The sequence below is a fragment of the Halichoerus grypus genome, chromosome 4 (assembly GCF_964656455.1).
Source record: "Halichoerus grypus chromosome 4, mHalGry1.hap1.1, whole genome shotgun sequence".
Lineage (NCBI taxonomy): Eukaryota > Metazoa > Chordata > Mammalia > Carnivora > Phocidae > Halichoerus > Halichoerus grypus.
Genome location: NC_135715.1, coordinates 185,838,880 through 185,860,414, shown reverse-complemented (window position 1 = coordinate 185,860,414; position 21,535 = coordinate 185,838,880). Strand labels below are relative to the sequence as shown.

General features: G+C 46.8%; 1 long non-coding RNA gene and 1 pseudogene across 2 annotated transcripts in view; one reads left to right on the top strand and one right to left on the bottom strand.

Moving 5' to 3' along the window:
* The window catches only part of LOC118520952 (uncharacterized), a 50,143-nt gene extending 34,169 nt beyond the window's left edge, over positions 1 to 15,974 (top strand). The window contains exons 3-4 of one of the 2 annotated variants that reach the window (XR_013447420.1): positions 12,874 to 12,987; positions 15,721 to 15,974. This is a non-coding gene — a long non-coding RNA (uncharacterized LOC118520952). Of the gene's footprint in view, positions 1 to 12,873; positions 12,988 to 14,168; positions 15,527 to 15,720 lie in introns of those variants that run through there. The other variant, XR_004909888.2, reaches the window with a different exon arrangement.
* Positions 15,975 to 18,412: 2,438 nt separating this feature from the next.
* LOC118547011 (stromal membrane-associated protein 1 pseudogene) lies at positions 18,413 to 20,171 on the bottom strand (annotated as a pseudogene).
* Between the last annotated feature and the right edge of the window lie 1,364 nt (positions 20,172 to 21,535).

Sequence of the window (21,535 nt, the reverse complement as noted above, 5' to 3'; positions counted from 1 at the left end):
TTTTCTCTTTGTCTCTGAGACTTGTAAGTTTTACTATTAGATGTTGGGGTATTGACCTATTTTTATTGATTTTGAGGGGGGCTCTCTGTGCCTCCTGGATTTTGAAGCCCGTTTCCTTCCCCAAATTAGGGAAGTTCTCCACTATAATTTGCTCTAATATACCTTCTGCCCCTTTTTCTCTTTCTTCTTCTTCTGGGATCCCAATTATTCTAATATTGTTTCATCTTATGGTATCACTTATCTCTCTAATTCTCTCCTCGTGATCCAGTAGTTGTTTATCTCTCTTTTTTTCAGATTCTTTATTCTCCATCATCTGGTCTTCTATATCACTAATTCTCTCTGTTGTCTCATTTATCCTAGCAGTTAGAGCCTCCATTTTTGATTGCACCTCGTTAATAGCCTTTTTGATTCTGACTTGGTTAGATTTTAGTTCTTTTATTTCTCCAGAAAGGGTTTCTCTAGTATCTTCCATGCTTTTTTCAAGCCTAGCTAGTATCTTTATAATCGCCATTCTGAACTCTAGTTCCAACATCTTACTAATGTCTGTATTGATTAGGTCCCTGGCAGTCCCTACGGCTTCTTGTTCTTTTTTTTGAGGTGATTTTTTCCATCTTGTCATTTTGTTCAGAGAAGAACAGATGAATGAGAGAACAAAATGTTAAAGGGTAGCAATGACCCCAGAAAAACATACACTAAACAAATCAGAAGAGACCCAAAACTGGGGGGAAAAGAAAGAGAAAAAAAAAGAAAAAAAGAATATGATCAGACTGGTGAATAGAACAGAGCCACACACTAGATTTTGGGTGTATTTTGGTCTGTTAGAAGAAACTGCCTTCCAAAATTTTAAAGAAAGAAAAACTTACGTATATGCAAAAATAAGGGTAAGTACGATGAAGGGATGGAATATGACTGTAAAGATGAAAATTAAAAAAGATTTTAAAAAAGGAATTGATAAGAAGTTGGTTGAAAAAAGAAAGAGAAAGGTTAAAAAAAAAAGGAGAGAATGTGATCAGGCGGGAGACTAGAACAAAGCCATACACTAGAAATTTAGGGTATATTTTGGTCTGATAGAAGAAACTGTATCCCAAAATTTTAAAGAGAGAAAATCTTATGTATATATATATATACACAAAAAATAAGGTTAACTACAATGAAGGGATAGAATATGACTCTAAAAATGAAAATTAAAGAAGATTTTAAAAAACGGAATTGATAAGATGTTGGTTGAAAAAGGAAAAAGAGAAATTAAAAAAAATAGAAAAAGAAAATTTAAAAAATTAACTTTGAAAGACTACAGAATCATGGGAAAAAAGCCATGAATTCTATGTGCAGTATTCCCCTAGCGCTGGAGTTCTGCCGTTCTCACTGATCGGTGACCTTGGTCTTGTCTGGCTGTTCTCGCTGATCTTCTGGGGGAGGGGCCTGTTGCCGTGGTTCCCAAATGTCTTTGCCGGAGGCGGAATTGCCCCGCCCTTGCCCGGTCGGGGCTAAGTAATCTGCTCGGGTTTGCTCTCGGGAGCTTTTGTTCCCTGCAAGCTTTCCATTCGGCTTTGGAGGAGGAGAGTGAAAACGGCGGCTTCCCAGTCTCCGCCCCGGAGGAGCCGAGAACTCAGGGTCCCGCTCCTCAGTGCGCCCCCAGAGAAAAGCCGTCAGTCACTCCCGTTTCCCCGACTCTGGCCGCACTCCGTGCTCACCCGGCCTGTGACTGAGTGTTTCTATCTCTGGCTCACGACCCCACGTGGAGTCTCCAAACCCAGCAGATCCCCGCGGTGCGCTCCCGCGCCGCTCCTCCCGGGGGAAGAAGGAGAGTCTCCCCGGATCTGCCGCTTGTTGGGTCCCTGCTGGAGGAGCAGTGGCCCGACTGTGCCGCGGATCACGGTTTATGGCAACCCCGAGCTGAGACCCCGCGCCTGGGCTCCGTCTCTGCAGCCGGCTTCCCCGCTCCGATACCTGGGAGCTCTGCCGCACTCAGGCACCCCCGGTCTTTCTGTGACCCCGAGGGTCCTGAGACCACACTGTCCCATGAGGGTTCCACCCCCCACTTAGCCACCGGAGTGACGTCCCTCAGCGGAGCTGACTTCTAAAAGTTCCGATTTTGTGCTCCGCGGCTCTATCACTTGCCAGAAGCGGCCGACGGAGGCCCCCTTCCCCGCCGTCTATCCTCCCGAATATCGCCTCGGATTCACTTCTCCGCACGTCCTACCTTTCAGAAAGTGGTCGCTTTTCTGTTCAGAGAGTTGTTGCTATTCTTTTCTTCGATCTCCTGTTGAGTTTGTAGGTGTTCAGAATGGTTTGATCCCTATCCAGCTGAATTCCTGGGACCAGACGAAATCCAGGTCTCCTACTCCTCCGCCATCTTGCTCCCGCCCCCCAGTTTTATGTGTTTTTTTAATCCTCAAAACAACCCCTTAAGGTTGGTCCTATTATCTTCCCACTTGCAGACAAAGAAATCAGGGACTCTTAAAGGATGAACAACGTGCTCAGGGTCATACAGCTGGAAAATGGTGGCCCTGGGTCTGTATGTGGGCAGTCTGGCTCCAGAGCTTATAGTCTTTTTTTTTTTTTTAAGAGTAGTTAAAAGAATTTTTTTTTAGGTAAGCTCTGTGCCCAACATGGGGCTTGAACTCACAACCCCGAGATCAAGAGTCACATGCTCCACTGACTGAGCCAGCCAGGCGCCCCCAGAGTCTGTATTCTGGTTCTGCTAGGCCACCTCCTTTCATGAGAGAGTGATAAGGTTCTGGGCCATCATGCAGGACTGGAAATGTTGCTGTGGCCATTTTTCAGAAAATTCAATCTGCTGAAATCTGTGCTCTGATTTAACAGAAAGTAAAGGATCTAAAAAAATACTCAGTCCAGCAAACAAAACCCCCATCCACATATTCATCCAGCTGCATATATAGGATTGTGTGTGTGTGTGTATGTGTATCTTAATTACTTCCTTAAAGGCCCTATCTCTAAATGCAGTAACACTGGGAGGTTAGAGCTTCAATATACCAATTTTGGGAGGATATAATTCAGCCCATAATATTTAACTTCATGAGACTGGTGTTCCACAGACACAGCTGGGGAAAGGCACATTTAGTTGCCTTGAACTTGATCAGAGGGGTAATGGGGGAAGGGAGAGGGCTGTCATCCATCTCTGCTTACATAAGGATGTCCTTGGTAGTGGCAGAAGAGGAGAAAGCATCTGGTCGATTTCTTTTTTTTAAAGATCATGATATTTTGCAGCTCCCCCTGTCAAAAGATGGAGCCTCTTTTCTCTCCCCACCCCCCCGCCCCGATCAGGGCTTAGCCATATGACTTGCTTTGGTCCAGGGGACAGTAGGAAATATGACAAAGCAGAGGCTTAAAAAGTGTTCCTGCACCGGGGCTTGACTTCTCTTGCTCCTTTTGGAGCCCAGCTGCCAAGTGAAGAAGTCTGGCTTGTTTGATAATGGAGATTAACGTGGCCCGGTTGCCCCGCATCACCCCAGCCGAGCACCAGACATGTGAGTGGGGCCATGTGGGACCCAGACCAACCCGCTCCTAGCCCCTCTGCCTGCTGACTGCAGCCACAGTGAACCCACGGAAGCCCAGCAGAAGAACCACTCTGCTTAGCCCAGCCCCCCAAATATAGTAGTGATAGTAATAGTAATTGCTTTAAACTGCTCAGTTTTGAGGTGGTTTGTTATGTAGTAGTAAAGGCAAATTAGGAGAGACTCAGGACTGTCACTACTTTCTATAGAATGTTCTCAGGACGCTGCTCTCTGGACCCCATTCACCTCAGTATTACAGAGAAACTGTCCCGGCCACCAGTCTTGCTGTTAAAGTTTTCTAGCCTCTTGTATCGGTATGATGAATATCAGCTGAAGGTATCGGCATGATGAATATCGGTTGAAAAAATCTTAAACTGATACCCCACAAAAATGGGATGTGAACTTTTCTTAGGTCAGTCCCCCAAATTAGCCGCAAACTGGCTATAGTGGAATTCAGTAAATGTTTTACGTGATAGCCTGTGTGAAACATGTAAAAACTGACCTATCTTGAATATTCTTAAACATCCCACTGCAAGGAGCCTGTGAAACCTTTGGGTTTTACTTGCAAAGCAATTTCCTTTTGAAAAATGGTACCATCTTCTGAAGGTCCAGCCGAAGCGGCTGTCTTGGTGGTTGGGATGGTCACTGGCTCTCTGCTGTCCCCTAGTGCTGGTTCTGTGGCATTGCAGGAGGGTGCCCCTCTTGATCCAGTCTCCCTGTTTTATGTGGCTGATCCCTCTCAGGGTCTGGGTCTGAGCCCTAAACCCCACTGTGGCAGTGTGGGGAGGAGTTTTGTGCTCCATACCTCATTCCCGAAAGCTACACATTCACTGTCACTCCACAAAGTATCCAGTGACAGGAGAACAGAAATCATTAGCAACCACCGCCTCCTCTGGGGAAATTTTGTTTTGGAGTCCCATTCACATCTTATTAGATACATTGAAGGTCCCCACATCCTACCCTCAATAGGAGTTTCATATAATTATATAAGAATTGACTTGCTTTGCAGTTGAATCTGGAGGCTTGTTTCTGGTGGTGAAATACATACAACAAAAAATTTACCATTTTAACCGTTTTACAGCATACAATTCAGCGGCATCAAGTACATTCACGGTGTAGGACTACCATCACCATATCTAGTTCTAGATCCTTTCTATCACCCCAAATGGCAACCTGTATCCACGAAGCCGTTACTGCATTTGACTTTTTGACATCAGGTTATAATTTGAAGCATTTAAACATTTGGCTTTTATTATTAAATATTTATTAACTCAGGGGCACCTGGGTGGCACAGTCGTTAAGCGGCTGCCTTCGGCTCAGGTCATGGTCCCAGTGTCCTGGGATCGAGCCCCGCATCGGGCTCCCTGCTCAGTGGGGAGCCAGCTTCTTCCTCTGCTCCTCTCCCCAGCTCGTGCTCACTCTCTCGCTCTCTCTCTGCCCCCCCTTGCTCTCAAATAAATAAATAAATTCAAATCTTTAAAAAATATAAATTTAAAGTTAATGTAATTTAAACTTTTTTTTTTTTTTTTAAGATTTTATTTATTTATCTGAGAGAGAGAATGGAAGACATAGAGCATGAGAGGGGGAGGATCAGAGGGAGAAGTAGACCCCCCGCTGAGCAGGTAGCCCGACGTGGGACTCGATCCCGGGACTCCAGGATCATGACCTGAGCCGAAGGCAGTCGCCCAACCAACTGAGCCACCCAGGCACCCTAAAGTTAATGTAATTTAAAACGTAACTTTGTTTGCTAGCTGTGTCCCCATCATACAGATACACCGTACTCTTTTTAGCCACTTGTCTCTCTTAGGATAGTTTCAGTCAGTTTTCACCGTAGGTTTAGCGGCAGTAACTAGTGACCTAACATCTCAGCAGCTCACAGCCATGCCTGTCTACATTTCCTTCACAGTTGGGTTGTGACGTGGCTCCTTTTGGCTGTGGGTCAGTTTGTGATTCTTCCTCATTATAGAATAAAGCTGAAGGGACAGCCCCCACCAGGAACGTGTCAGTCATTTTTTTGGCAGAGGACAAGAGCAAGCGATCAGATGGAAATAAGCAATGGCTCTTAAAGTCTCTGTTCCGAAGCGTCCCGGCCATGGTGCACACACACCATTGGCAAAAGCAATCAGGGGTTCAAGGCCAAAGTCAGTGGGGTGGAATGAATAGTTGTCCACTGGGAGGCATCCCAGGTCACGTGGCAGTGGGCAGGGTTGTATAATCCCCTTTCAGGAAGGGAGAGTGTATAGCTGGGGACAGTAATAGAATCATCTACAGATGTTTTCATGTTTAAACTATTAAAGTGCTTTTGATTTTTCCTTTTTGATGATATTAAATCATATGTAATTTTTTATTTTTTTATTTTTATTTTTATTTTTTTTTAAAGATTTTATTTATTTATTTGAGAGAGAGAATGAGAGAGAGAGAGCATGAGAGGGGGGAGGGTCAGAGGGAGAAGCAGACTCCCTGCCGAGCAGGGAGCCCGATGCGGGACTTGATCCCGGGACTCCAGGATCATGACCTGAGCTGAAGGCAGCCGCTTAACCAACTGAGCCACCCAGGCGCCCTGTAATTTTTTAAACTAAATTTTAATTGTCACCAAGGTACACGTTTTTAAAAGTCAAGTGATTCAGGATGCCTAGGTGGCTCAGTTGGTTAAGCATCTGCCTTCAGCTCAGGTCATGATCCCGGGGTCCTGGGATCGAGCCCCGCATGGGGCTCCCTGCTCAGCAGGAAGCCTGCTTCTCCCTCTCCCACTCCCCCTGCTTGTGTTCCCTCTCTCGCTGTGTCTCTGTCAAATAAACAAAAATAAATAAATAAAAGTAAAGTTATTCAAGCGGTGCTGGGCTGGCTCAGTTGGTGAAGCATGGACTCTTGATCTTGAGGTCATGAGTTTGAGCCCCACGTTGGGTGTAGAGATAAAAAAAATTTTTTTTAAAGTCAAATAATTCGTTAAGGCTTACAGAAAAACAAAACCCCCAAACAGCAGCTTTTCTCCAGCCAAATTCCCACACCTCACCCACTTGAAAAAGGATTGATTTGTCCCCAGTCTTACTAAATAATTTACCCGAATTATTTCAGCTTTATCCTTAGAACCACCTTGGGAGGTAAATATTATATTGATCTCTCGGATAGAAACAAACTTACGCTGAAGGAGCAATTTCTTTGTCTAAGAGGCCACTTGCCAGCAGGGGGCAGATTTTCAACGGGAGCCCAAGGTAACCAACGCCCCAAACCGAGGAGCCCAACGTCTATATCAGCAGTTCTCAAAGTGTGCTGCCTCCTGGCAGCAGCCGCCTCACCAGGACCCTTGTTAGCAATGCACGTTCTCAGGCCCCACCCCAGCCCTGCTGGCTCAGAAACTCTGGGATTCCAATCAGCAAGGGGGTGACTCTGCCGGACACCGAAGCTGGACATCCAGGCTCCACTGGACAGACTAGCACCCTCCTCCTGTGAGCCAGGAAGGTAGCTGTGCCAAGCCCCGTCCACTTCCCCATCGCTGGTGCGGTGACTGCCCCGGGGGGGGAGTGCCCGTGGAGATGCTCCCCCGTTCCTCCCAGCGTCCCTTTCTTGTCCCCGCTCCGAGACTGCCACCACCACAGGCCGCAGGACAGCCACAGGGGCTTCAGTGCAAGGGCTGGAGCGTCTTGATCGCAGGGAGTGGGGGACCCTGTGTGTGCATGTTGGAGAATCTAGGGTCAGAAGGAGGAGGAGGAATGTGAGTCAGAGAAGAGAAGAGCTCAAGTCAGAAGGAGGCTTCTGTGCTGGAAGGGGAAGTTTCTGGGGCCTGAAGGTTTAGGGAAGGGGTTCCAGGTCATGTGGAGGAAGGTGCACCAGGGTCAGATGGGAAACCCCTAGGACTGTCCCTCCGAGGGAAGCTTCTGGGTAAGCCACCAGAGTCCCAGGTGGAGCCTCTTAGAAACACATTGGGTGAGGTGACCTCCCTGCTCCTCCCAGCTGGAAGCCGGATGGCCTCCTCTGCTCCTCTGTGCTTGTTTTGTGGGGGCCTGGATGTCTGCTGGGGTCCCCTGTTGGGCATGTGTTCCTGGGAGATGGGGATGACTGTGCCCTGCTGGGAAGTCTAGGACCCACCGAGATGGAGACCCAGGGCCTGGCAAAGCCACCCAGGGACTGGATTTGGAGCTGGGTCACCCCGCGTGTCATGGAGTGGTGGGGGCAAAACCAGGATGGCAAGGTGATGCTCTAGAGTCCATCCAATTTAGACTTCAGCCATGGGTTCAGGCTGAGTCACTGAGCTTGGTAATTGTGCCCGTTCAGCTAGAGCAGACTTATGAGCCCCTGGCCTTCTGTGATGCTCCCCACCTGGTGCTCCCCTCACACAAGTGTGCCCCACCTCCACCTCCAGGCAGGCTGCCCTGATTGCCATGGATCCAGGGGAGGAGGCTGCTCTCCTCTCTCTCTCCTTTGAGGGGGTGGGCATGTGCATGTGTGGCTTGAGGACAGGGCTGGTTGCTCTGGCAGGTCTCTCCAGCCCTGATTGTGGGCCCAGAGTTGTCTGGTCTGGAACCGGCTAGTGGGGTCTTTGCACTTTCCATACAGGAAATAAATGGGAAAGATATCAAGTCTGTGACTATCAGAAATTTCCAAATCAAGTTCATCGCTGAGCTTTGCGGCATAGAGCTCAATCTACTTGCTTAGTTTTGGCCCCCCAACCGCACTCTGATGGGTCTTCCCCAACCCTTCCTCGGGGCTCTCTTCCTCTCCATGCGACCTGTCTCATCATTCCACAGAGCCGGGGCCAGGCTGGGCGAGCCGAGGGGCCTCCAGCAATAACGCACCCCTGGCTGTAAGACCCCTTTTGCCTGTCTGTTAAATCCTTGAGGGTGGGCTCCTCCCCAAGCGTGGGGCTACCGTTGGGCTCAGACTCTTTTGTGATGCTGCCATAGGCCCATTGTCCTGGGGGCACCAGGCCAGTGGTGTTCCTCTCTTGGTCCTGCCGCTCCCCAGGGGCGCTGCCAGGACACAGGAGATGGACCCCGCTGCCCTCGGACCCACTGACCTCCCTCTCCTCTCCTCCCTTTGCCTGCTCCTCCTTCCTACCCTCTAACTGGGGGGAGAAGAACTTGCCCCCTTCTAGCTAGTACTGTGCCCTTCTTCCCTTTTACTTGCTCAGCAAACCCTCTGAGTTCCCCTAAGAAGGACCTTCGGGGGAAAAGAGGCCCTTGCCCAAGCGGGGTCCCCGGGGGTGGAGTGGAAGTGCCCAGGGCAGAGACAGGCGTGGCCGGGATAACAGGCCTGGTCACTGGAGCTGGAGTTGGGAAGAAGCTGTTCCCGCTGAAAGTGAGGGGAGGACCAGCCTGCGGCTGCGGCCACAAAGCCATGTGGAAATTCAGGGCTAGGGAGAAGGCAGGGTGGGGTGGGGAGAGCTGAGCCTGCATGCTGTTCTCAGAGGGTTGGAGGGTCGGAGGGTCGGGGAAGCCTCGCTTAGGACCACTCCCAGGGAGGGAGAGCGTGACTCTCTGGAGGGAGAGCAGAGGGTCAGGCCACAGCTCAGAGACAGGGGTCTGAGGCAGAAGGGGAGCAGGCACGGGGGCTGGGATGGTTTATAAATAGCTGATGGGGACCAGCTGGCTCACACGTCCACTGCAGACCAGCGCGACAGTCGCTGGGAAAGGAAAGTAAGCCTGGGAAGCAGTCAACAGTGTGTAGCCACCGAGCCCTGCTCATAATAGGCGCTCAAATGAAAGAACGGGGTGTACTAGTTTCCTGCCATAACCAAGTGCCACAGACTGGGGGGCTTAAACGCAGAAACGAATTCTCTCCCTGTTCTGGAGGCTGGAAGTTCAAGATCAATGTTATCAAGGTTGGTGTCTTCTGAAGCCTTTCTCTTTGGCTTGATGAGGACCATCTTCCAAGCCCTGTGTCTTCACAGGGTCTTCCTCTGGGCATCCGCGTCCTGATCTCCTCTTCTTATGAGGACACCAGTCATATCAGATTAGGGCCCACCCCAAGGACCTCATTTAACCTTAATTATCTCCTTAAAGACCCTATCTCCAAATACAGTCGCACGAACCAGGGGGTTAGGACTTCAATGTATGAATTTTGCAGGAACATAATTCAGCCCCTAAGTGGGAGCATCTACATGTAGTTGGGGAGACAAAACACATCCACTGAAGCAATGGACAAGGTGGCTCGCAGTTAATTGTTAAATCGTGCGCTGTAGATGGACAAGAAAATAAGACCGTATGCAAGAAGTGACTATACATGGGGATGTTGAATAAAATACAGTAAAATAACCTTTTGAGGGGCACCTGGGTGGCTCAGATGTTAAGCGTCTGCCTTCGGCTCAGGTCATGATCCCAGGGTCCTGGGATCGAGCTCTGCGTAGGGCTCCCTGCTCCGCGGGAAGCCTGCTTCTCCCTCTCCCACTCCCCCTGCTTGTGTTCTCTCTCTCGCTGTGTCTCTCTCTGTCAAATAAATAAAATCTTAAAAAAAAAAAATAACCTTTTGAATACTTAACCAGGTTTAAATTAAGAAAGGGAAACTCCCTGGTGCTGGGAATGCAGAGGGAACATAACACAAATGAAGTTAGGGGTGGAAATGGCTCATGGAATTTTGGAGATAGATGTTGGCCCTCACAGCATGGGCAGGGGTTCTGAAGTTACACAGCCAAGAAATTATCAGAACCAATGAATCTCAGGGGCTTGGGAGGTGCATGCAAAGCTGTAGGTTTGCTTCTGTGACTTAGGATTAAGGGGCTCCTGCCGAAAGTAATCCCATGAAGTTGAGGTCACAAAGGGTCAAATCCAAGGAAAGCAGAAGAGGGTAAAAATAGCCCTTGTCAGTCGCCTGTCCCTCTTTTATTTATTTTTTTTTAAAGATTTTATTTATTTATTTGAGAGTGAGCAAGAGAGAGAGCACAAGCAGGGGAGTGGAATAGAGGGAGAGGGAGAAGCAGACTTCCTGCTGAACAAGGAGCCAGACACAGGACTCGATCCCAGGACCCTGGGATCATGACCCGAGCTGAAGGCAGATGCTTAACTGACTGAGCCACCCAGGCACCCCGCCTGTCCCTCTTTTAAAGAATTTCCTCAAAAGTCCCACTCAACAGCTTCTACTCAATGGCAGCCCCTCTTTGGGAAACATAGTCTTTTAGGGGGAAGCATGCTGTTTACGTAAATGGTCACTTGGGAGAGCAGAGAGTAGGATCTGTCAGTGAGGAAAGAGGGGGAGAGGAGATTGGGTGTCAGGTGGGCAGCTTACGGTCTCTACCACAGGCCCTCACCAAAATCCCCTCAACCTCTTGTAGTCCTGGCTCCTCCTAGCAGCCTGAGTGATTGTCTGCTTAAATTTTAAGGCGATACATGTACATAGTGAAAAAAAAATCTAGCAGTCCAGCCGATACCATAGGATTAAAAAATGTCTCCTTCTCACCCCTACTCCCCATTCCCTCAGCCCAGAAATCATCTGGATCCCCCTGTGGATCTCAGTCTGCTCTCAGGCCCTGCCCTCCCTCAGCTCATGCCACTCTCCTCCTGGCTCATAGTGTTGGTTCTCTGGCTTTGGATCGGTCCCTAGAGATGCTGCCCTGTGGCCTTTCCCCTCATTGTTCTCTCTCCCTGGAACACTCTTCAGGGCTTGGTTCAATTCTGCCTTATTCAGTGACAAGACTCTCTTTTTAGGCTCAACCTTGTAACCCCGTGCAGTATCCAAGTCTTCCACCCTCCAGGCACAGGTCCAAACTCCTGGACGGCTAGATGCCAGGGCTCTACTATGGATCACCAAGGGACATGATGAGTCAGCCCAGGGCACTGTGGGAAGGTAGGGAGGGACCCTGACCTAAACATGGATGAGCTTAGGAGCTGAGGAATCATTCATTCACTCAATATGTATCAGGCACTACCTCCTATGACCTGGTACTGAGAAGATACAAGAGAATGAGATGGGCACATTCTCCTGGAACTTCCAGGCCAGAGTGAGGACATAGGCAATAAACAGGAAAACAACAAATAAGGTCATTCCAAACTGTGGTAAGTTCTATGAAGGGCATAAACAGGGGATGTAGCAGATGGGTTTGGGGGTAGAGGGGGGCATGTCAGAATGTGTGGTCAGGGAAGCCATCTCAGAGCCCTGAAGAATGAGCAGGTGCCAAGCGAAGAAAGCAAATGGCACATGCAAAGGTCCTGAGGTGGCAGAGAGTGGGCTGGCAGAACAAAGGGAAGGAGAAGGTGAGCAGAAGTGGGCAAGGCTGGGCTATAGGCTGAGCTAAGCTTGGCTTTATTCTAAAATAAATAGGAAGATTTTCATCAGGGCCGTGGTGTGACCTGGTCTGAGTTATGTGGGAGCTGGCTATGGGACCTGGATTTTGTGAATCCTTTGAGTGGTTTCTATAATTTTCCATTTGTAGTACTGTCTTGGGATAGCTTTATGGGAGTTACTTTCAGTTCTCTAGCCAATTTGGTTAAACCAACAGCAGGATGCATTTTATGGGTGCAGAGCTGCAGGGTTTCAGCAAATCCTCCCACCTGCTTCCCTGTGACCTTGGCATTGTCTCCCCCAGGAGAGACACTTGTGCCCCTAAAAGTTGGAGTCTGTCTTTGATGTCCCACAGCTCAGCCCCTCTCAGGCCTACCTTCCTCGGAGGGTAAATGTATCAGTCATGGCTCTCCAGAAAAACAAAACCAATAGGTGATATATATGTATATCACATATATATATGTATTTTTTTAAAGATTTTACCTATTTATTTGAGAGAGAGAGAGCGAGCAGGGGGAGGGGCAGAGGGCGAGGGAGAGGCAGAGAATCTCAAGCATGCTCTGCATTGAGCACGGAGCCTGACGTGGGGCTCGATCTCACAACCCTGAGATCAAGACCTGAGCTGAAATCAAGAGTCAGACGTTTAACTGACTGAGCCAACCAGGCGCCCCGTCTTATTTATTCTTTCATTTTTAAAGGAATTGCCTTATGTGATTGTGAGGGCTGGCAAGTCTGAGATCTACAGGGCAGGCTAAAAACTCAGGTGGGAGTGAATGCTGCCAAACTTCTCAGGGAAGCCTCAGCTTTTGCTACTACTGCCTTTAACTGATTGGTCGAGGCCTACCCTCATTATGGAGGGTAATAAAGTCAACTCCTTGGAGATATTAACCACATGTACAAATGCCTTCATGGCAACATTTATATTAGTGTTTGAATAAATAACTGGGTACTATAGCCTGGCCAATCTGACACATTAAACTAAGCATCACAGTAAAATACATTAAAAAATGAAATCAAAGTTCTTATTCTAGGACCAACTCATGAAATCTCTGAGCCAGTCGGAGCTCTTTTGTTCTCTTGCTTTGGGCAACCCTGTGTGTGAGTGCCGGAAGCATTAACATCTGCAACTGTCTTTTGCTTACAGGTGATGGCATTTGACTGAGGCGGAGCTGGCCTAAATTGGGGAAAGAAGAAGATTCCAGGCACCCATTTCCCATTCTGGGCCTGGAAGCTGGTGTCTTCCCTCTGCAGTCTGACGGTCAGCCTGGACCTGGGCCTCACCGTGTAGGAGGCACCTTCCCACACTGGTCCCTTTGCCCGGGGGGCCGCCCGGGGTGTTCCTGGTTCTTTAATTTCAAGTCTTAGCTGTGGAATCTTTTTTTTCCCCCCTCAATCAGATACCTCTGGGTCACCACTGAAGGGAAGACCCTTCCTACGGAGTGTGTCCTGTTGTGTCCCACACAGCCCTTCGTAGCCTCTTGCTTCTCTGTTTTGGTGGTTTGTGTGGCCAGATGACGCCCAGCCACAGGGACAGGCAAAATGAGCCAAAGGGGAAATGAACATGTCCTACATAGCCTGACTCCGGGGTATAGGGCAGTCACAGGCTGGGTTAACTGTCCCAGGCCCGTGTGTGTGTGTGTGTGTGTGTGTGTGTGTGTGTGAATCATACCAGGCTCATGTCAGGCGCGCTGTGGGGGGGATGGAGGCCAGCTCTGTGACTGTTCTGGACTTTGGTTCAAGCCTTCACCCTGGACAGTCCGCCAGTGGGCCCAGTCCTCCCACCTGGGTTGTCCATGGACGGGTACAGAATCGGCCCCATGACCTCTGACCCAAAGAACACGATTGCTTTAGTTTGGGTTCCTTCAAAAGCAAACCTTGAGGAAAGAACTGGGTGAAGTAGTTTATTTGAGATGTGATCCCAGGGTGGAGAAATGAGATCAAGAAGAAAGGAAAGAAAATACAGTGCATATTAACGGGCATGTCATGGCCGTGGGAAACAGGTTCAGTCCTACAGGGGATGTTCTGAGAGACTGTGTGGAACATGCCTCAGAGTTGTCCCACCAACGGGAAGGAAGCTGTGGTGCATTCGTTATCAGTTTTTTGTTTTTGTTTTTAAAGTAGGCTCCACGCCAAACATGGGGTTTGAACTCACGACCCTGAGATCAAAGTCGCACACTCTACTGACTGAGCCAGCCAGGCGCCCGTTCATCATCAGCTTTTTAAACAGTTTTACTAAAATGTAATTCACATACAGAATTCATCCATTAAAAGTAGACAATTCAGTAGTTTTTGTTTTACTCACATATATGTGTAGCCATCATCATAGTCAATTTTAGAAGATTTTTGTAATCTTAAAAAGAAATCCTGTACCCTTTAGCTATCACCCCTATCCCCCACCTCAGCCTAGGCAACCAGTAACCTATTCTCTGTCTCAAGCAGAAAAGAATATCCAGTGGAAAAAAGACAGTCTCTTCAACAAATGGTGTTGGGAAAATTGAACAGACACATGCAGAAGAATGAAACTGGACCACTTCCTTACGGCACACACAAAAATAGACTCAAAATGGATGAAAGACCTAAATGTGAGACAGGAATCCATCAAAATCCTCAAAAAGAACACAGGCAGCAACCTCTTCGACCTCAGCCATAGCAACTTCTTCCTAGAAACATCGCCAAAGGCAAGGGAAACAAAAACAAAAATGAACTATTGGGACTTTGTTAAGACAAAAAGCTTTTGCACAGCAAAGGAACCAGATGACAAAACCAAAAGACAACCGACAGGACGGGAGAAGATATTTGCAAATGCCTTATCAGATAAAGGGCTAGTACCCAAAATCTATAAAGAACTTATCACACTCAACATCCAAAGAACAAATAATCTAATCAAGAAATGGGGAGAGGACATGAACAGACATTTCTCCAAAGAAGACATCCAAATGACCAACAGACACATGAAAAAATGCTCAACATCACTTGGCATCAGGGAAATCCAAATCAAAACCTCAGTGAGATACCACCTCACACCAGTCAGAATGGCTAAAATTAACAAGTCAGGAAAACGACAGATGTTGGCGAGGATGCGGAGAAAGGCGAACCCAACACTGTTGGTGGGAATGCAAGCTGGTGCACCCACTCTGGAAACAATATGGAGGTTCCTCAAAAAGTTAAAAAAAAAAAAAGAGCTACTCTACGACCCAGCAATTGCACTATTGGGTATTTACCCCAAACAAACAAATGTAATGATCCAAAGGGGCACATGCACCCCAATGTTCATAGCAGCAATGGTCACAATAGCCAAAATATGGAAAGAGCCTAGATGTCCATCAACAGATGAATGGATAAAGAAGATGTGGTGTATATATACAATGGAATATTACTCAGCCATCCAAAAGAATGAAATCTTGCCATTTGTAACGACGTGGATGGAACTAGAGAGTATTATGCTGAGCGAAATAAGTCAACCAGAGAAAGACAATTATCATATGATCTCACTGCTATGTGGAATTTAAGAAACAAGGCCAAAAGTCATAGGAGAAGAGAGAAAAAAGTGAAACAAGATGAAACCAGAGAGGGAGACAAACCATAAGAGACTCTTAATCATAGGAAACAAACTGAGGGCTGTTGGAGGAGAGGTGGTTGGAGGGATGGGGTAACTGGGTGATGGACATTGGGGAGGGTATGTGTTGTAATGAGCACTGAGTATTATATAAGACTGATGAATCATAGACCTGTACCCCTAAAACAAATAATACATTATATGTTAATTAATTGAATTTAAATTAAAAAATATTTTAAAAAGACAAAAATATATACTATATATATATACTATAAATATGTATACTTATATATACATGAGAAAAATATATATACTATATATACTATCTATATAAAAAAGAAAAATAGATACACTATATATATACTATATATATATATATATATATATATATATATATATATATATATATAAAACCCCTATTCTCTGTCTCTACAGATTTGCCTATTCTGGACATTTCATATGATGGAATCATAGAATATGTGGATTTTTGTGACTGACGTCCTTCACTTTCCAAGGCCAGTTCAAGCTACAGCATGTATCTCTACTTCATTCCCTTTTATGGCCAAATGATATTCCATTGTATGAATATATCACATTTTGTTTCTCCATTTGTCTATTGATGGACATGTAGATTATTTCTGCCTTTTGACTATCATGAGTATTGCTGCTGTAAACATTCATGTACAAGTTTTTCTGCGGACATATGTTTTCATTTCTCTTGGATATATACTTGGGGTGGAATTGCTGGGTTATATGGTAACGCTATATTTATTTATTTATTTATTAAAGATTTTATTTATTTATTTGACAGACAGATAGCGAGAGCAGGAACACAGCAGGGGGAGCGGGAGAGGGAGAAGCAGGCTTCCCGCCGAGCAGGGAGCCCGATGCAGGGCTTGATCCCAGGACCCTGGGATCATGACCTGAGCTGAAGGCAGACGCCTAACGACTGAGCCACCCAGGCACCCCTATTTATTTATTTATTTAAAGATTTTATTCATTTATTTGAGAGAGAGAGAGAGAGTGCGCAAGTGCACACATGAATGGGGAGAGGGGCAGAGGGAGAGGGAGAGGCAGAGAATCTCAAGCAGACTCCACGCCAAGCATGGAGCTTGAGGCAAGGCTTCACCCCACCACCCTGAGATCATGAGCTGAGCTGAAATCAAGAGTCAGATGCTCAACCGACTGAGCCACCAGTAACTCTATATTTAATCATTTGAGGAACCACCAAACTGTTTTCCAAAGTGGCTACACCATTTTCCATTCCTACCAGGAATATATGTGAATATGAGTTAGCTATTATTGTATAACAGATCACTCCAAAATTTAGCAGCTTAAAACAATAAACATTTGTTATATCACACTGTTTTTGAGGGTCAGGAATCCAGGAGGAGCTCAACTGGGTGGTTCTGGCTCAAGGCTCTGCTCAGGGTCCCTCATGAAGCTGGAATCATCTGAAGGTTTGACTGGGCTTTAGGATCCACTTCCAATCTGGCTCACATGCCTGACGAGGGAGCATTGGTTGTTGGCAGGAGTCCTCAGTTTTTTGCCACATGCACCTTCCCCTGGGCTGCTTGAGCATCCTCATAACATGACAGCTGGCTTCCACCAAGAACAAGAGATCCAAAAGGGAATAAGGCAGGAGCTGCAATTCTTTTATGATCTAGCCTTGGATATTATATGTTGTCATTTCTGTAACATTCTATTGCATAGTTCAGCCATTTCCTTTCTCTCTCTCTCTCTCTCTTTCTTTCTTTTTTTCTTTCTTCCTTCCTTCCTTCCCCCCTTCCTTCCTTTTCTTTCTTTCTTTCTTTCTTTCTTTCTTTCTTTCTTTCTTTCTTTCTTTCTTTCTTCCTTCCTTCCTTCCTTCCTTCCTTCCTTCCTTCCTTCCTTCCTTCCTTCCTTTCTTTCTTTCTTTCTTTCTTTCTTTCTTTCTTTCTTTCTTTCTTTCTTTCTTTCTAGAGCACGATTGTGAGTGGAAGGGGGGAGAGGCAGAGGGAGAGGGGAGAGAGAGAATCCCAAGCAGGCTCCAGGAGTCCAGCACACAGTCCCAGTGTGGGGCTCAATCTCATGACCCTGAGATCATGACCTGAGCCAAAATCAAGAGTCAAACACTTAACCGACTGAGCCATCCAGGTGTCCCTGCTCAGCCATTTTCAGTGGGGGAGGAACTACACAGAGTGTGAGTACCAAGAAACAGGGGTCATCGGAGGCCATCTTGGAAGATGCCTACTACATAAGGCATTTATCCACCCACTCCCATCTCTCAGTAAGAGGGTTGCTCCTGAGGTGTTAAGTCCCTGGAACTTTTGGCCTAACCCAGAGCTGAAGACACTATCATGCTGAAGACCACCCTCCCTTTGGCCTAACTCTATTTCAGCTGCGGCTAGGGAAAAAGGGTCCCAACTCAAGTGCATGCCTTGCACCCTCTGCTTTCTGCCCCAGGACCTTCTCTGACACACAAGAGCCTTCTGGATCCTTGTACAAACACAGCTGGAAAATGCAGGGATGCTAAGAGCCCTGGGAGGAAGCCAATTAGCAACTGATTATCTGGTCCTTCAGGCAAATGGGTCTGGGAGGCAGGCAAGACACTGATATTAGGAGCTAAGGCAAAGAGTCTACTTTCAGGAGCTAAGATAAAGAGAATTGAGCTTGTCTCCAATTTTTCATTATTACAGAAAGACTGGGACTAGTATCCTCTTATACATATCTCTGTATTTGAGCTACTATTCTTCTTCTTCTTCTCTTTTTTTTTTCTTTTCATATCAAATTTAATCAGTACGGACCAACATGATCAATATCAGATAATTCTTGGGCGCCTGGGTGGCTCAGATGGTTAAGCATCTGCCTTCGGCTCAGGTCATGATCCCAGGGTCCTGGGATCGAGTCCCGCATCGGGCTCCCTGCTCCTTGGGAGCCTGCTTCTCCCTCTGCCGTTCTCTCTCTCTCTCTCTCTCTGTCTCTCATGAATAAATAAATAAAATCTTTAAAAAAAATCAGATAATTCTTAATATGAGCAAATGGGGAAAAAGAAAAAAGTATACGTACATGGATAAACAGGGGAACTAGATGCATTTTAGCAAGGCATGTCAGGTGGTAGTTCTGGATGAAACTTGCATTGCGCTTTTCATTTCCACAGCTGTGTGCTGAGAGCCTGACCGGATGAGCTTCCAGACCATCCTGCTCTTGTGTTGGGGAGTTGCCCAAAACCCACTGTAAGGTTTGTACTGCTGATACTCATGCCAACCATTTGCTGATTCATCTGCAAGAGGTTCCGCTGGGCCTGTGGAGCTCGCGGCAGGCCAAACTTACTCTGGGGAGCACCCATCTGCCCCACCATTCCTCCTTAGGGGCCAACCACATTTGGTGGCATCATACATAAGCCCGCTGGGCACGTGTATGCCCACCCTCATGCTTGCGCCCTGTCCCATTACATTGCCCGGGAGGCCGGGAGCTGCAAGCTCAGGCATGGGCACGCCCACCGATGGAAAGCCGTGAGCTGCAGTTGGTGCTTGCGAGGTCAATGGTGTGTTTGTGGATCCCACAAACACACCAGGAGTCCTCTGCTGCTGAATGTTTCCTGTGCCATGCGGAGATAAGATGGAGTCTTTGGAGAGTTTGTTTCTTTGGTACCTCTTCTGATTTTGTAGCTTGCTCAGTGAACAGATACAGATCCAGGGGCACCTGAGTGGCTCAATCTGTTAGACGTCCGACTTGTGATTTTGGCTCAGGTCACAGTCTCAGGGTTGTGGGATTGAGCCTCGTGTCAGGGCTCTGCGCTCAGTGGGGAATCTGCTTGAGATTCTCTCTCTCTCTCCCTCTGCCCTTCCCCCCGCCAAAATAAATAAATAGATCTTTAAAAAAAAAAAAAAATCATTGGTCCAAAGATGTCCAGATCATCGTTCAGGCCTGGCGCCATGGTTGTGTTCCCATTGGTCACTGGGGCCTCAGCAGGGCCATCAAGTCCTAAAAGATCAACAGCGGGCTCTGCAGCTTTTTTAGGGCTGGTAGTTTTGTTTAAGCTCCAACTGCTGATCTTCTTTCTTCTGCAGCTTTTCAGTTGTAAGAGGTTTTGCAGGCTTTTCTGGTTCCTTTTCTTTTTCTCTTCCTTTTCCCCCCACTTTTCTTTATTTGTGATAGCTATTGGATTTTTATCTTTTCTTCATATTTATTTCTTTTCTTTAAAGATTTTATTTTATTTTTAAAGATTTTATTTATTTATCTTAGAGAGAGAGAGAAAGAGAGAGAGAGTGCAAGCGGGGGGGGGGCGGGCAGAGGGAGAGAGAGAATCTCAAGCAGACTCCACGCTGAGCATGGATCCCGCTGTGGGGCTCCATCTCCTGACCCTGAGATTATGACCTGAGCCAAAATCAAGAGTTAGATGCTTAACCAACTGAGCCACCCACATGCCCCTAAAGATTTTATTTTTAAGTAATCTCTACAACCAAGGTGGGGCTCAAACTCACAACCCCAAGATCAAGAGTTGCACGCTCCACCCACTGAGCTAGATGGATGCTCCTCATGTTTATCTCTGATGAAAATTTCACTGCTTGATCTGTCTGTGATCTTCAAAAGTTCTCTGGAAGATTGGCTTCATAGAGTAGTCTTGCTTTTGTATTTCCCATATCTTGCATGCACTGTATCTGTTCTGGTGTCCACTGGTCTAGGTTGAACGACTTGACCCTGCATATATGAACTCCAAGATTTCTATGGATTCTAGCACATTTGATGCAAATAAACACACCAGTATTCCAGGAAGCCCATCGTGGACCTTTGGCCTCGCAATTCGAGTAATACCTGTCCTCCTCCCTCAGCAACTGGGATAGGATGAGCTGCTGCTGCTCGTTCAGCTGCTGAGCCTTCTCCTGCCAGGAGCACATCACCATCTTGGTAGTGGGGCGGGGAGCCTGGGCCAGCTATGGGGGCAGTGGAGGCAGGCAGGAGCTGGGCAGGGTGAATACATCTGAAGCCATCAGGCCCATGGGTGGACTCTGAGCTACTATTCTTTTCCATAAATTTTTAGAGGTAGAGTTGCAGGGCCAAAGAGATATGCTTCTATATTTTCTCCAGTAATGTTATAATTCTCATCCATGGTAAGGGAGCCTGTTCCCCTCCATCTGAGAGGCTGGGTGCAGTGAGGAGGGTGTCCTGCATGCCTCCGGATAAAGGTGGGGAGAAGCAGGGACCACTTAGTCCTTAGAGGACCACCCTTAGAGAGGATGAGGAAGGGTCTGCAAAGGGGGGTGGTGGCAACATGGAAGATGCGTTACACACTCAGGGGGTCGACTCTACAAATAAATATGCTGAAAATAGCAAAAGACACGTTTCTCACTCTCAGGGAGAGACGAATGGAAAAGGCTGAATGCTGTGGTGTTTAGATTGGAATTGGAGGTACTGATGTCAGTTTATGTTTTTCAGTATTTATAGATTAGATATAAAAATTAATATCAATGTGTGGGTATATGTGTATGTTTATATACATATATATTTCTGTTTACACATATATTCCCTGGTTCTGCTCACTGAGAGGGCCTGGGGGCAGCAACACCCCAGTAGTAATGAGCACAGTCAGTACCCAGACCTTGGTTTCTAAATACCATTCTCCACTAAAAGGAACCAGAGCTCCTTGGAAAATGGCCAATTCCAGGCTGGCCCAGGGAAACACATGATAAGCCTGGAATATCTTTTTTTTTTTTTTTTTTAGATTTTATCCATTTATTTGAGAGAGAGAATGAGATAGAGAGAGAGAGCATGAGACGGGGGAGGGTCAGAGGGAGAAGCAGAATCCCTGCCGAGCAGGGAGCCCAGTGCGGGACTCGATCCTGGGACTCCAGGATCATGACCTGAGCCGAAGGCAGTCGCTTAACCAACTGAGCCACCCAGGCGCCCCAAGCCTGGAATATCTTATCGTGCCAGAAGATAACAGAAATATTTAGGATGAGGACATGTGAGGAGGATATAGGAGGCAGCTTGAAGGAGTTCTCACTGGCCAAATCTCAGACAATTTCAATATCATACATAATGATAATGGAATATTATCCATTGGATCAAAAAAGAAATACCAAGTCCACACAGATATAAATCGTGAGAGGAGAAAATGTTTCCTTACAATACAATGCCAGCTAATCAATGAAAGAATGATAGAATTAGAATCACTATTTGGCAATCCTTAGAGCAATAAGTAATTTATCCAAGAATCATAAATGGACGTTAAAATTAGTAAGAGTTTGATAAGAAATGGGATATTTAC